Source organism: Manacus vitellinus, unplaced genomic scaffold, assembly GCF_001715985.3.
Source record: "Manacus vitellinus isolate BGI_N305 unplaced genomic scaffold, ASM171598v3 scaffold_25_pilon, whole genome shotgun sequence".
NCBI lineage: Eukaryota > Metazoa > Chordata > Aves > Passeriformes > Pipridae > Manacus > Manacus vitellinus.
The window spans coordinates 1101205-1118250 of record NW_021939882.1 but is presented as its reverse complement, the minus strand read 5'-3'; the positions used below and the strand labels follow the sequence as shown (position 1 = coordinate 1118250).

At 40.8% G+C, this 17046-nt stretch overlaps 1 protein-coding gene across 3 annotated transcripts in view; it reads right to left on the bottom strand.

Moving 5' to 3' along the window:
* Positions 1-17046, bottom strand: part of SGCD (sarcoglycan delta) — a 321287-nt gene that overhangs the window by 193334 nt on the left and 110907 nt on the right. For all 3 annotated transcript variants that reach the window (XM_029960163.1, XM_008931808.3, XM_029960164.1), the window contains exon 2: positions 6075-6260. The gene's annotated coding sequence lies outside the window, so the exon portion shown is untranslated. The remainder of the gene's footprint in view (positions 1-6074; positions 6261-17046) is intronic.

Sequence of the window (17046 nt, the reverse complement as noted above, 5' to 3'; positions counted from 1 at the left end):
TCCATTCACAGCTAACACTTGGCTGCACACATTCTCTCTTATTTCCAAACACTTTCAGTATGTTTTAATTTCCCTTCATCAGACATGCATAATTATTTGCATCACATCTAAACATGTACAACAGGTTTATGCTTCCAAATACAGTCCCCTAGCTGCAAAAAATCAGCATGACAGCACTAGAAAGAAAGCAGCAGTTGTGTCGATCAGGAGGTAGAGCTCAGGAAGAGGAAAACAAAAGCCACATCATCATGATTTGAGTCCATGACTTTCACCAGGCACAAGTTTGGACCTTTACAAAATCCTAGGTATTTCTTAGAGCATCTTCCCTCAGTTAACCACCAAATTAGTCAGCAACTGTGACAATAAATTTCATAACAAAAATCCATGAAGTGGAGACTTTTGGTACCTTACCTGGAAACTTGAAGAGCCAAAAGGATTTTTCTGGTCTCAAGAGACACTATTACAGAGCAAAGTATCTCTGCAACACTTCACACCTGTTACTGTTGTGGCTTTACAAGGCTCTTTCCATTGCACCCTTCAATACCCTTTGGACTAAGAAAAGGTTTCAATCAGAAAAGTCACAGCAAATGCTCACTTCTTTAGCTCAGCCCCAAATAGTCACTTAGAAATTTGTCGTGGCTTTCCAAAACCCTACCTCTTTCAGTCTCTTTTATGCATCCTAGAGAGCTCCCTAAGGAAGGGCATCTTTGGGACTTAGATTGGCCTGTGCTGGCTCTGCAGTTCTCAGCTCAAGTTAGTAGTTCCCAGTCTTCAATTATCAGACCAGAACAGCTCCTGAAGTACACACGGTGCTGGGACTTCCAGCAATTACTTCTGTGATCCTTAAGACAGGGGTTGCCCAGGGACAGAACTGCTCCTTTAGGTAATTACATTCCCAGCGCTGCCCAGTGTCTGTCAAACTCTCCCCCCACCACACAAGAGGCCAGTTTTTGAAGATCATTATGAAATAAATATGTCATCCTGAAGGATGAAAATATAACCAGCTGCAGCTCATCTGAACCTGAACATTACCAAGTCAGCACTATTTCCACATTTTGAAACACAAAATGTTGCTCTCTGACTGGATGTGGGACACAGGTGACTTCCCCATCACACACACAAGTCTTTATCAGCTTGGATGCACAATTAAGCTAATATTTGTCCAACAAAAGGTAAAAACTACTCTCTGGGTGGTGTCACAGCTGCAGGCAGAGCAGTAAAAGCTCTAGAGCATCCCGAGTGATCAGTCTCATATGAGACATTCTCCACTAAGCTTTGTTCTGGCAACATTCCCGCTATTTGAGGAAGGAAATGCAGTATTCTCCTTTATTTTCTGCACAGTTGGATGTAAAGCTTGGAATGCAGAACTGCCTTAACTACATGGCAGGAGGATGGCAGTCCATAATTAATTTTCCACATCAACCGTTGGCCGTCCTCCTCTTCCTCTCTGCAAGGCAGTAAACTGTCAGTGGATACTTATCCAAAGAGCAGACATGCCACAGAGCAAAAAGCAAGATTATTATTAGCTAGTATTTTACAGTGTGTGCTAGCCAAAAATCAGAGGTAAGCAAGCCTGGGCATAGTGAGAGTAGCACTGGTGCAAAGGTAGCCCTGCCTGCAGCTGCCTGTCATCCAAGAGATGCAAACCCAAAGGGGATAGAAAAACAGGATGAGGAGAGTAAGACAGATAGGAGAAGGTTGCAAGGAGACAGAAAAAATGTGTTCTCAGACAAAGGTTTTGAGTCAACTAATTTCAAAACATCTGCAGCCCAGAGAAACACGTGCCCTCTTCCACCCCGACTGGACTCTGCCCAACACATGGTCCACGGGCTGCCAAGCAGCAGCTCGGCAGAGGACAAGGGGCTCCAAACTGCTTTCTCTTCCGAGAGAAAGAAGGTGTGCTCCACTCAGAGCCAGCATTTTCCACTCCTCAGTCTCCAAATCTCTCAAAGACCAGAGTGCAAAGTAATTACAAGGAGGCTGTCAGTCCTCACAGGCAAAAGGTCTCCGGAAGAAAATAAATGATGCTACTTCATCAAGCTCTCTGAAGCACCACTACAAACATCAGAGTCCAGAAGGCAGAGCCACAGGCTGACAGCCCAGGGGTAAGGCCATTTGTACAACTTCAGGTAAACCCACTGACTTCTCAGTACTTCGACAGCACAGGTAAAGGACTATTATATTACTGGTCTGTGATTGATATCTTAAGAATTTCATTATCGTTTTGGAGTTCCTGATTTTCTTTCAGAAATTCAACTCAGTTCTGCCGCTGCTATCACCTTTTTAATTCATTTTACAACAAGATATTTGTTATCAGAAATTGTGCTTTGATATGTGTCAGGTTGATGGATTCAATAAAAGCCCTGTCAGGAGAAGTTGAGTGAATAGGGTTGCAGAAGTGGTGTCATCAAGGGAATTGATACGTTAACAGCCAGTCTGCTGATCTTGCAACAAAACATGCAAACATAATGGGTGTTTATTTCATCACCCTGGCAAAATAGTCCAGAGAAACACTAGAAAACATTTGCATAAATGTTACTCATGGTATACAAGCTCAGCATGCTCACTGATCAAAAAACATCTGTAAAACGTGATCCTGCACGCTGTCCTCTTTCCCTGTTTGGTGTGCAAAATTCAATCAAGAAGAATAAAGGCTTTATTCAAAATAAAGCTTTGATTTTAACTTTTGGAATTCAGGCAGACATCCTGTGATGCTCCAACTGAGCTCTTCCCTCAATAATGTTGGAGGACAATTTTACCGACACATTTTCAGGTACAACCAGTAGACCTGCACCCCTCAGCAAGTCATTGAAAAGTTGCACCAGGGTCTTACTTTGACAGCCTAACCCACAGGCATATAAAATCAGTCTTTGTTTCTGATTTAATAAACGAAATCACACAAGAAACAAGAAAAACGTGAAGAGAGAAATAATAGCTTTTTATCAGACCACAATACAGGAAGTGAGACAAGGACACCAGTCCACTGCTCTGCTATAGGTCAAGCAGAAAAAAAGTCTCTGCTTCGCCTGATCAGAGCATCACATCTGCATCATCACCTCTGCACTGTCCTGTAACGCAGAGATTTTGTTAACTGGAACTGACTTACAGAACATCTGGAAAAAATGTGATGCTGAGATCCAACGTTTAGAAAAACGAAATAATACTACAGTCTAAACAAAGCAAAGGGAAAATTTCCACAGCAATTAATTGTAAAAAGGTGAATTACATTGAGGATTTATGTTCATGTAATGAAGACAATTAATTGCTACGAGAGCTATAAAACACATTAAATGAACAGGGTTTTTTCCAATTCTACTTGCAAGATAAATTTTATTAACTATGTTTAATGGTTACTTAAAATTTTTCTCTTACATATTTATTAAATGTGTCTTTTCAGCAGAACAGAGCATTTTACTAATCTGATTCTGCTAATCTAAAAATGAGCAATTTCAGAAAAAAATATTACTCTGCATGTTATCTGAAGATCCATTTAAAATAATTCCTCATACAATAAGACTGCCATCACCACAAATGCATAAGTGCTGCTAAAAGGGAATCTGCTTGTCTCACATGAGCAAACACTCTGCTGCAACTGAGTTCAGTTCACATTATTTGAACAGATGTTCCAGTTTCCAGTAGAGATATGGAGCAAACGTTGAGTCCTGATGTCATTTGGTGTTACTGTAATCACTTCATTAAAAACCCCTCTACTTGGGAGAGCAGGACACAGGGAAAACACTGGCTTAGATTGGAGCAGTGACCTCAAACAGATCCACATCCAAATCTTGTGCTTTGCACTATAGACTCAGCTGCTCAGCCAAGGCTATCTGTGTACCTCCAGCTGTGGGTATTGGATGCACCTTCTGCAGTTGGATTGCATGCAAATAAGAGACAGATGATTACCACCTAAAAGTGACCTAGAACTGACTCTGTTTCTTATTCACCATTTATAAAATGGGGGTAAGAAGCACTTCTGTCTAACAAGGGTGTTATGGGAACAGATAAAGTTGATGGTAGTCAAATATTCCGGTAATCATGAGTCCTCAAGATGAAGAGAATCGATAAAGAAGGGTCTCAGCTACTTCAGTGAACAAGAGTTTGGCCAAACCTTTATACTGAAGCACAACCTTCTCAATCTGCAATGTTCTTCCTTAAAGATGAAGTTGCCATAAATGTGAGCTTCCCTTAAATAAGAGTCAAGTTTTTAGATCTGACAGTCACAAAGTAAAATGACCGAAGTCCAACCTAGCGTTTAATGCCTAAATAATAGTAAATCAATTATATAGAAAATGCTCTTTGTCCTCTGAAACTGTGAGGTTCTGCAAAGTTCTGCACAACCTCATGCTGCAGACTGACATGTGAACCTTAGACTGAGAAATGGACTGACTCCAATGGAAAGGATGTAGTGAGCTCATCTAACCACCATCCTGCCCAAAGTAAGGGCAGCACCACCATCACACTGCAACCAACATCTCTGGAGCAGATCCTCACCCGCCCTGGCAACCCTTGCCTACCCAGTAGAACACACATCCTCATTGCCAGGAAGATTTACATGTTTCAACTTAAAAATCTCAAACCTGAACAAAGAATAAACAAAACTGCTGTGATTTCTACATTAGAGCAGTGCAAAATTTTTCTCTGAAAGAGTCAAGCAGTTCTCTTAATTATGAAATACCTCTCCTACAACCTTCCCTTTTAAGTGTTTTAATCACAGGAACAGTAGCTTGGAAATAAACAAAAGTGAAGAGGATAATGAAGGCAAGAGCAACATTTAGCAGCCTCCTCTTCTAGAAACCAGGTGCTGCTGGAGCAGAGAGACAACTCTTGCCAGCAGTGCCGTGGGTTAATAATGGGAACCTCTCCTTGACAACTGTGTTGTTTTCCTGAAATGCCTGTACAAATTAACAGCATATGCTGTGGTTGGAACAGACCTTTCTTGACCCTCAACATTTAAAAGTTAAGCACCTAATTTAAGCTATTCCCTCCAACTTTTCCTTGCAATCGCTGGAGACAGTCAGAGCTCTGCTGAAGCGTGAGAGTTTGAGCCTACAATTTCCAGAGGTAACATGACTGGTGCAACCAAGATGAAAAGCAGGAGAACTTATGCACACTCACTTGGATGCATCATGTTTTCTTAGAGGTTTTTAAGAAAGTCTTGACTTGTTCTCTCCCCTACTCCACTAACATCAAGTGCAGGTGTTACATTGCTGCTGTACTTTTCTCAATGAGATTATACTGCTGGATCAGTCATATAAGAGAAGTCAATATCCATGTGTTAAATGAAAAAGGATAGTATCATCTGATACCATTCTATTAAGATCTAGGAATCATTGCTTTAAATTTGTTTGTTTTAATTCAGGAAACTTTACCTTCACAGAAATAACTTGACCTAGAAAAAAGAAGCTGTAGAACCAGAGACTGCATTACCATAAGAGCTTATATAGCACCATCTTCATCAACAATACATTCTCAAAGTCCTGGCCTTCAATTTACTGCTAAAAGATAGTTGCATATTGCCTTGCTACAGTTTCAGCATAGCCAAGGCAATTTGTGTGGATATCAGAACCTCCACACTGGCAAAACTTTTAAATGCCCCACGAAAAAGGGGACATACAATTATACAAGAAATTGGTAGTGGTATTTCTATCCTTGGCAAACAACAAGAAAAGGAAAGCACAGGGATGAATTACAAATGGGCCACTTCATTTTATTTTTTTTTCATCTCTGACCCTCAGAACTGCAGACATTTGTGAAACACAACAAGTAGGACTTTCAAAACATGGATGCCTATCACCAATTATACTCCACCAACAGTAACACACACCCACCAGCAAGCATTTTGTTCAATAGGGCACTTAATATAAACATGCATCCCCTCAAGCCCAAGATCATAAAAACACTTCAGTCCTGATGAACACTTTCCAAATTCAGGGAGAGCAAAGGTTATTTACAGATGCAGTGCAAGCATGGCATGTGCACAGCAATAAACACAAAGGCTGCTAATGTTCTGTTTTCCGCATATGTAGTCATTCAGAAAAGAGCAAAAATTAAAAAGCAGGGGAAAAAATACATACCTTACCAAACCTGAATGTTGGACACAACTTGTTTCAGAGCAACATTGGTGTGAAGGTAAGCTCCTCAGGTGACCACCAACTGCAATTCCTTTCCGAGCCCCCCAGAGGCTCCAGCTCTCCTTTGCCTGTGTCCCTGAGGAAGATGCGGTGTCCTCCAGTATTTCAGAGCCTCAGCTGCAGAAGACGCTGCTCAAAAAAAGGGGAAGAGAAGAAGGTGTGGCATTTTATTCTAGGGTCAGTTGTTTGGCAGATTCAGAGCAGAACACAAGACAACACTGGATAGGAATGAAATGTCAAGGCAGGACAGAAAGCCTGTGACAATCCATCATGTGTGGCACCTTCAGAGGGCAATCATTGAATTCAAGAACTGTGGTGCAAAGTTATTCTTGCTTTACAGTACTTTTACAGTGTCCCTAGACCAGGAAATGAATGACAGCCTGGCTGCTTTTTATTCCAGTCCAATATCATAATACAAAAGTAAGTAATGTACTTCTCCCATAGGGAATATTTTAATTCATAATAGCATTTCTGAAGAATAACAGGACTTTCATATTAAAAGCAGAGACATCACCTCAGTCTTAATACTTTGCACATTAAAACGGCTCTTACTCAAGGAATTCAAAGCTTAGGAGTTTACAGCAGATGGGAAGTGGGGAGTGTCCACCCAACACACAGCAGTTGCCAGTGCTCTGCCTCCAGTGCAATTGTCAAGACAGGTGAATGTCCTGGAGTTTTCTGGGCCCAGGGGGCTCAGCACCACCATGTTTTCTAGCTCACTGTCACTGCTAAATGTGCTCAGTGTTTTCAAGAGGTCAGATCCTGGCACTGAACACAGATGTGGGAGCCTCACTGCAGACACCCAGGTGAGAAGAAAGCAATGGAGACGATCACTTGGCAGCAGTGCTGCCCCGGAGAGGCACTGAGAAGTTCGAATATTCATCCCTAATCCTTGGCATATCGGAAAACAGTCAAAGGAGCATCCTTCCCCCAGCCAGATAACACAGCCTGTGAAGCAAAACCAGGCACAGCAGCACAAAACAGGTGAGGACTGAGGAAAGAGCAGGATCTGACCACCCTCGGTCAGGTACACCCAGACTATGCGGTTTGTGCCCTTAAATCAAACTCAGAGGTTCCCTCCTAGGATTAACTCAGCAGCCGTGAACACACTCTAACTTTGCCTAGGAATGCAAAAAAAAGTACAAGGAATAAAATAAGAGATATACAGGAAAAAGCCTGTGGCAGCTCAAAATACCACAAAATCCCATTCCATCTTCACAAAAAATCCTGAACCCCTGAACAGGTTATACCTATCTGGAAAACACATTAGCTTTTGGGCTTGCAAGAAGGAAGATTTCAGTAATCAGTACGTGAAACTGTGCATATCAAAAGTTACCATCATATAAATCATACCATATAAAGTTGCCTTTATATACATACACACAAACATACATTTTTTTTTCGCTTTTTTACCAAAAATCCACATAGCAAGTATGGTCACACAGATCAGAACCATCAAATACATTCGCTTTATTTACCACTAATTACTTTGCTGGAACTCATATTAAGTGGTTTATGTTACATACACACCCAAAGGCTCTACAAGTGGAACAGCTTGTGAGACACCCACAGCAGGAGTCACGGTGGCAGACCCCAGTCCTGCATTTCTTGGTACACATTTGCAGACTTTCTGCCTCTCTTGAATTCAGATATGAAGGACAAAAGTGGACCTTCACAGTTCCTGTCCTCTTCTAGGCTAACCATGAAAAATCGGACTGCCAGCTGAAAAGGCTGCTGAATGACTTATGGGTACAGAAATGGCTGATGCTGCAGTAGTTTGATCTGCAGGCAGCAGCAAGACCTAATTCTACTGCTTTTAAGGGATTTTATCTCTGGAGACGACAGCTACAATTACTTTTTCATTTCAACTCGTAAATTGTAACGCAGAATAGTCACAAAGAAAATCAGTACTACATTTTTGTGCATTAACCACAGCATCAGCTGAGCTGAGTAGCAGGACTACATCATTACAGCAAGCTGAGTGCAGGAGCCTGGTCTCAGATTGGAAAAGACAAGGTCTTGGACGTACAGCTGGCCAATGCTCACTGGAGGCAAATCTCTATGGTAAGAAGTTGGCAAGTTGCCTTAATATGCTGCTATGTATGCACATAGAGTTCTTGTACCTTCCCAATTCCTGCACTGCTGGGTGCACCATAAACTACAGAACAGGCAGGAGCATGCACTTCCAGCTCTTGGAGAAGACAAAAACAAAGCCACCCTCTTCCTTGGTGCTGCCAAGTGGTTGCCTGATCCAGACTGAAAGCACAGAGTACTATGAATATGCATAATGTGAAGGATGAGAAGTAATGGGAGGTGTGGACATGGAGGGGAAAACAACTTTAATCATGACGAAACGCACCATTCCCATCTTTCATGGTACAACAGAGATGGGGGTAACATAATAAAATTAAATTATTGGCCAGGTTTCCAGTTAGCAGTGCAGTGCAGATGCTCCAGCCTGAATGCAACGTGCTTCCTGCACACTGATGATGTGTATCACACAAATACAGAGGAAGGGAGGTAGGCCAGGGACCATCCTAGTCAGCTACAGAGTAAAGTAGAAGGCCACAAAATATAAATGCAAGAAAACCCTCATGAGCTATAATTTGTGTTGGCTCAGAATTTTCCAATGGAAAAAATGAGACAAAAAAAAAAAGTATACCAGTTCTGTTGCCCAAACTTGCCTGATTTTGCAGAAAAAACCCTTCACACTCAGTGAGCCACTACTGAATTGGTGGTCACTGTCCAATTGGTTTTCCTCTCACAGTCAAGGAACCTGGAGAACCCTTCACAGAGCTCCTGAGATGCTTCTCAGACCTCCTTGGCTCTGGGCAGCTCTAGTGAGCAGCCATCCTGAAGGGTGAAAAAGGCCCAGGTCATGGTGGGCTGATGGAGCAACTCCCCATGCTCAGAGCCCCAGGACTGCCCCAGAACTGCAGAGTGAGAACAGGTAGCCCAGAGAGCTTGTGGATGCCCCGTTCCTGGAAGTGTTAAAGGCCAGGTTGGATAGGGTTTGGAGAAACTTGGTCTAGTGAAAGGTGCCAGGGGAGTTTAAGGTCACTTCCAATTTAAACCAGTCTATGATTCTATGATCCCTGATAAAACCCCATCCATTTCAGTCTGCAGCTGCTACAGGAGCCAGCACTGTTTTTATTTGAAACAAAACCAAGTCTGAACTTACAGAAGTGCCCCATGCACAAGAAATTCCACAATTTTGTTGTGATGTTTCTAAGTTGTGTTCCCCCACTAGTCTTCGATCAGACACGTGGAGGGAACCACTGACAAACTGCAAATTACTTTCATTATCCCACTTCAGATTTTTACATTCAGTTAACATAGTTAAGTAGTATCAGATCAGTCTTCCAGTCACAAAAGCTGGCATATGAATGTTCTCATTAATCGGAAAAGGCAGGCAAGACATTTTTCCAGTAAAAAGAGGGTATTTCCCTTGGAGGAGTCTCAGTCCTTTACTGATGGAAAGCATGAATTATACAAAATAACCATATACTTTTGATGTAACAAATAAGATCAAATATTAAATCTGAAGACACCATTTCTATCCTGAGACGTTTCCAGACCACAAATCAATGAAGTCTGGGAGGCTCATCGCAGGAAGCCTTGCTATATCTTTGTTTTTATACTTGTCTTTAGGCATCAGCCATTAATCACTGTTGGGGTGAGGACAGGAGCCATCTGGGCTCCTCTCTGACCCAGCACACTCATCCTCATATTGGTGTGTCACACAGCTTAAGGTGCAGCTTGGACCTTGTGGCTACATATGACAATATTGGTGAGCACATGCAACTTCATCAAGGGCAAAAAGAGGTATCTAGAAGCTAAACAACATATTTGCAAGCAAATATTGCAGTGTAGTAGATATTCAAATTAGTATTAACTTGTCTCATCAAAAATTAATTACAACGTACCTAACTGCAATTGAATAAATTAGTTGGGCACAGAAAAGATTAAATATTTAAAGAGGCTGATTACTTAAAAATAATTGAAACCGTAACTCCTTGCCAAACTGTTAAATTTCTTTTATTTTTACTCCTAGTGTGGCCCTTAAGAAATCAGAATTCCACATGTGTGTGCATTCATGTAGATGTGTATGACACATTCAGGTACACGGAACGTGTTCATGTATAGTCTCCTAACTTCCCTTTTTCTCTAAAACTAAACTTGGGTAAATATTTTCAACTAATAGAGAGGAGGTCCATTGGTAGAGCCAGAAGAAAGGCTGTGAAACAAGCAAGGGAAAACACATTTTTCTGCTAAGTATTTAACAAGGTCACCCGCCTCTGCAAGTGCAGGAAAAAAGATCCCACAGCAGGCTCTGAACACAGCAGGAGATTATACCAATTCATTAGCAGGTATACTTTCTAATTACAGTCTCGGACACAAGTCCCCTTACAGCTGAGAAGGGAACAACTGCCGCTTTTTGCCATATCCTCTGGATCAAGCTCACTGTTTCCTACTGAGCTCCAGGACAGAATGGCTTAAGCACAGTCCCACCACAAAAAGCAGGGGTACTCTGTTACCTCAGAGGATGCCCCTGGCTCCTCACAGCCCCCTTCCCGAGGGAAGCCAGCTTCTGCAGTTTATACGATCTGTTCCTCCGCTCCTGCCACATCAAGAATGCCGTGGGATCAACAGCTCATCCTGTCAGCTCCATCTCTGGTAAAGATCTCACATTAATTTAGTGTAAAGGTGACACTGGTGAAGAAGGGAACAAAATGAGACTTCGAATCCCTTCTTCCGAAAGGCTAATGGTAAAAAATTGGAAGCAATGCAACTTTGGCACCTTTCCAACTATAACACTTAGAGTGTTGCCCACAGCCGTGCCCCAGACATGCTTCATCATTCACGATGGCTCAGTACAAAACATAAATAAAACAGAAGTCTCCAGCACTACTGGCACTCAGCTGTTTCGAGGCTTTTTTTTTTTCCCTTCCCTGCCAACAAAATAAATAGTGAAATAGAACTACAATTCAAATGATAACATCCACGATCAGAAACTTGGTGGGGGCTTGTGGTGGGGTGGGAAATTAATTCAATCAAAGAATGCAGGCAGTAATAAAATAAAGAATACATTGACTGAGATTAATATAATGGAATACTGTGATGTCGCTGAAGATCAGTGTTGTTTTTTGTCATCCAAGTACAAACTAACAGTATCCATGAGAAAGGAAATAAGTGGTTAATCATGCTTGTTGTAGGAAATATTCCCATCATAATAGTATCAATGTTACATTATGAGGTTCAAGAGTGTAATTAATATCTTGGTGGGTTAGAAAATGCTGCACAGGTTTTGCTGCTGTTGCACACGAGTAAATACTTTCTGAAATGAATCCAAGAAGTGCAGTGGAAATACGCCCAATTTCAAATAATATAAGCTCCTTCCTTCAGCAGGCATGTTTTAACCAAAGCTGCTTCTCAAGTTCAAAAGCATTAAGTTGCAGGCTACTGTCTAACTCTCCAGCTGCCAAGACTGCATTATACTATTAAGTGTTTTTATTATTATTACTCTTACTACTACAGTCTGGTTAGACTATAAAATAAGATCTCTTGGGCTCCTTAGACTCAGACGTTTACATCTGCCCTTGTACTGAAGCTCTTTCATGAGATTATTGTTTCTTCTGTCAGTTCAATTGAAAGCAATGATGAAGTTATTGCAATGCATATGTCCTTGTCAAATAATGCTTTCAAAGGGTTGGAAGCACATTTCAGGGTGGTGGTGAGGGGGGATGCAATGCTCGACTCACTTCCCAGATTTAGGAGAGAGTGAATAGCAAACAGCTTGCACTTAACTGGTCAGATCATCAAAATAATCAAGTAAAGAAATGAACCCATTTCTCCCAACAAGAGCTGACAGGTTTGTACCAGAGGCAACTGTGTGATACAACCTTTGTTGATAGAACAATATCTAACTGGATTTCCTCTTATTCAAACTCAAAATGGGAATCTAACTAGAAAACAATCCCATCACTCATCTTAGTACCACAGTCAGACTACAAGCCTTACTTTCACACTGAGTGGGGAGTAACTGGCTCTGTCAGGTTTCTTCTTTGCAAATTTGAAGCGTGTTCCTCTGGCCCCAAGTGCATTGCATCAGCAGTAACTTGTTTCCAAACTCATTAAAAAGCTTCATTTCCAAATTTAGGATGGCAGAGTCCTTAACTCAGTGGTAAGGCAAAGTCCATGCCTTTCTTTTCCCTTATCTTGTTATCCCCTTTTCACTGAGCCAGGGTCAGCTGTTTTGCAGAAGTTTGGACAGATTATCTCTTTTTCAGCCTCAGTTCTACTCCTGTGGCTCACATATTTGCACACCTCTGCCAGGGTGTTCCCAAGGCTAGGGCTCCGCTCTGCAACCACAGCATCACAGAGGTGGAATGTGCTATGAAAATCCCAGCACAAGGAAAACAAAATTTATCAGTATGTGCAACAATGCATAATAAATTACACTAACTAGAGAAAAAACATTTTTTGAGCCATCCCACAATAAACTTCTACTCATGCAAAGCAAGCACACAGACTATTCTGGGATGTATTTTCTATATTCTATAATTCAGGTACATTCCAGGATGAAGAGCACTGTTCATTATGGGAAGGTTCAAATACCTTTGGATCTCTTTACCACAGCTGATAGCACATAAATGGATCCTATTACAGGATCAGGACATTAGAGTATAAGCTTTTTATACATACACTCTACTTCTCTTTCTCTGTATCAAAGGTATTAACTTGACCACTATTAACTTTAATCTCATTTGAACTCAGTGCATTTGTATTTTGTCACCCAAAACTGACTTCTCTGAATCTTCTTCAGATATGCTTTTACCTTCCTTATGCCTTTTTTTTTTTTAATTTAACTTTCTGTTAGTTTGTTTATTTTGGTTCAGGGACTCACTCTTTGAACACTTCAGCTAAAACTTCCCAACATTTCTGGCACTGGCTGCACTCTACTCTCACTGGAATCAGTGAGCTTTATGACTTGCCTGCATTAAGACAGGTCAAAATGCCTTTGCTGCCCTAATCTGTCACTGCTCACAGATACTCTGCTTTGTGTTACTGCCACTTGTAACTTATTTTCTGTTGGAAAATTAATAACTAAATGCATATACACCTCCATCTACTGTTAAATGTCATTGCTAAGCAAGCCTTTTGTCCTTTGCTTAAGTTACTTATCTCTAAAGTTATTTAACTATGTAATGTTATTGTTTATCTTTGTGGAACATATTGGGATAAGCTGGTATACCCAATGCTAGAGAAAATACAAGTATATTGGATTCTCTGGCACCTTGAGGACACACAGCTGTCAGTCAGCTGTCAAGCCAGAATCTTAGCAGGGTTTTCCATTATAAATTCAGGTTATTATTTTCAAACTTTTGATTTTAAAAGCCAAACATAGCTTCAATCTCTATTGCATTTCCTGAGAGTCTAAAACATGATTCTCCTATGATGCTTTAACCCGACTTCAGTTGTATTTGGAAAAACAATTGGGTTTAGTAATTTTGCAAGCTTCAAAAAGTTTGGATAAATTATATACAATGTGCTGTCACTCTGGAATTCACACCCACATCTCTACTTTTACACTCTTACAACCCAGGGGAAAGGTAGGAGTCAACAAAGCCTATGAATGACACAGAAAGGCACTGCTCTCAGTGCAGACACCTGATACATTAGCCTGGAAAGTATATCAAATTCAATGACACCTGAAAAACACCAACCTCTGAAATGTCATTTTTCCTACATGGATCATAGATTTGGAGAAAAATAAACTGAACTAGAGCTGGTAACCAGCATAAAAGTCTGGTAAAACTCTAGAGCCTTTAAGTGCTTTAATTTCAGTCACCAGCACACAAAGGACAGAGCAGGAGAACACAGAAGAGATCATGCTGGGGCCTGGCACAGCATCATGGAGGAGCTTCCTAGGAGAAGTGTCAGGAGTTTGGAGGAAGCTGAAGCAAGTTAAAAAGGACCATAACAATAATAAAAAGCCCCAGAAGTTTGCCTTTTGGTCCACAGCCACCAATGCATTTGCAATTGCAAATCAGGACTTCCCTAACGTCATCTCCCCTTTCTGAATGCACACACACACATCTCTTTTCAGACTCCACATGAGCAAGATCTTGAGTTCACCCACGCAAACACCTCCTGCTGTCTGCTCTCGGAGAGAGCAGGTTTGTTGGACTTTTACAGAAAGTCAGCAAACTATCTGAAATACTGCACCCATAAAATAAAGCAGCGTCACACTGTTCCTGTTGGTAAAGGCTGCTTTCCTTGGTGTGCTGTAAATCCTAGGGAACAGAGCAGAAATACAGCACCCAGCAGAGCCAGCCTGAACAACAAGTGTCTGAACTGCTTCAGTCTCAGGTGCTCAGAGCAATCTTTCGACTTGTGCTGAAAAGCAAAGCAGCTAAAAGGGGACTATCAAATGCAAGGGAGTTTAGAATAACCCCGTTACAAGATAAGCTGATTCTTGTCAGACACGGCTCAAGACTGCCAACTCCATTTGGAGCCCATGATTAGCAGACCCCAGCCAGAAATATGTCACTAAACCCAGGTAGAGCTTGGCATGAGATGAAAAGGCTCATTTAGTCATCATGGGCAAAGAAGACATGCGCAGACCCCACCTAAATCTAGACACGGCCAAAGTGCAATAATGAAATACAGATTAAAACTATTCCTAATAGGGCAGCATTTGAGATAGAAATTGGCCTTATCACTGATCTTTTACAGATGCACACTGACACACAGAGCAGTGCTCACATAACAACTGCCTGTGCCACCAGGTGGTTGGATCCCCACTCTCCCACTCACAGTTCATTATGGCAGCAAGTAATTGTGTTCAATTAAAATCTCTTTGGAAATATGAACCCACAAATACCGTGCATAAAAGTTTAGAGTGCTTTGACTCTTTCTAAAGTCCTTCTAAAACCCAAAATAATATCTTTGTCAAAACCATACTGCAGTTCTGCATGTATTTAGCCAATTAGCAAAAATTCAGCTCAAAGGTTGTTTGGGTTTTTTTTTTAACCACTAAAGCTTAAACAATTGGATACTGGAAAAAAGCCTATAGCTATCTATCTGCATAGCACTGCAAACACTTTGAACACCACCAAAATAAAATTAATTGACCTGAATTTATTTCTGGTGTAACTTCACTGATTTCAGCGGGCTTTTACCAGGGATAAATTTGCCCATGGGTTTCGGGGACATGAAAGGACTTTGAAATCACAGCTTGTAGAAATGTCAATGAGCAGGTTTGGATGTGGGCAAGCCTGTGCATCGAGGAACTCTTCTCATTACAAATCTGTAAACCTTTGGCAGTTTGCAAAACACTGTTCTTAGAAACATTTTGAACAGCTATAAATAGACTGCTCAGCCCATGATAAATTATAATCTGTGAAGGCTGCAAGACTATAAATGTCTACAGCTCTGGCTTTTCAGTAGGAGTTTTCAGGACTTCTCTGACCAGACCCAAATTTTCACACTTCAAGTTTCTATCTGTGTGTCTGTACATGAACATAAGTCACTTCTTCTGAGTTCTTCCCATTTCTAATGAAGACTAGTCTTTTTAAGAGTCACAAACGGACACCACTCGTACAAACTGAAATGCTCTTGTGAAACTCCCAGTTAAAAACTAATAGAGAAAGGTCCAAGTTCATATAGCCTGGTGTTCCTGAAGCTTCTGAGCTTCAGAAGTCATATGGTTTCAGACACTCCTTAACTGTCTCTCACAAGCAAATTCAGAAATTTTGATGCAACCTCCCGAAGTCTTGATCCAACCTGAAGTTACAGCCACATGCTCTGCTCTTCGGGAACAGCTACTGAAAGGGCTGAATTTCACCAGCTCTGACCCGCATTCAGAGTGCAAATAGCTACATGTTTCCACTAAGTCATCTGTTTTTATGAAGAAAAGCACTACTGCTCTGATTGCTCACTAAGCTTGAAGGCTGACATGGGAGGATGGCATATGCCCATCACAAAAAATCTGAAACAGTAAGTAGAAAAGGAAAGCGGATGATCAAATTCTCAGCTTGTGTAAGTCAGACTGGAGTCTGCAAAAGTTAATGACTACAGAGTAATTTTTACCTTTTCAGATCCATACTGTGCATTGTGGTTATCCAATCAATACAACAAAGAGATGTCACAACCATTTTACAGTGGCCATTACAATTATACACAGGCAATTACTGCAGTGTCAGAGACTGATGCTTTTCCCTTCCTATTTCACTGTGGAAGGACAACAAAAAGTAGTTAAAGTATATATTAATGGTTGTTCAAACAATATACTTGATTACACCCACTACAGAATATTTTCCTTCATGTTTTTATAATGAATCTGACCATGAAAAACAAATTTATGCCCACAGTTTGTATCATTATAAACTCAACTCATTTGATGTGAAAAACCTACAGTTTAATTGCTTGATTTAGATTTGGTTGGTTAAATGCGTACTGAAACATTACTATTTTAATTATGTTAATTTATAACTGAAAAGCTAAATTTACAAAGGCAATAACATTAATTATTTACTTGCCCATTAAAGCTGAATATTTATTACCAGAGTAATTGGCTTCGTAAGTCTGCCAAAAAATTAAAAACGAGTTTATGAACTGATTTATACAGGAGTGATACTGAAGTATCTCCCAGCAGGTTGTGCGTGTTTAATAGATTCCTCTGATATACAACTAAACTTCTGCCATTTATAGTCTGTTACATATAGTACTTTCAAAAGATTTTATTTTTTCCTTTATAAATATGCCAGTTGTGACTTAGAGTAAGTTCCTTTACTGTTCTGCCCTCAAAATCCTTTATGCAGAATGATGAACTTTCACTGGTCTGTAATAATTTATGAAGATTGCATCTTGCCTGGTCATCCAAACTCTCCCTGAATGTGGGATTACACTG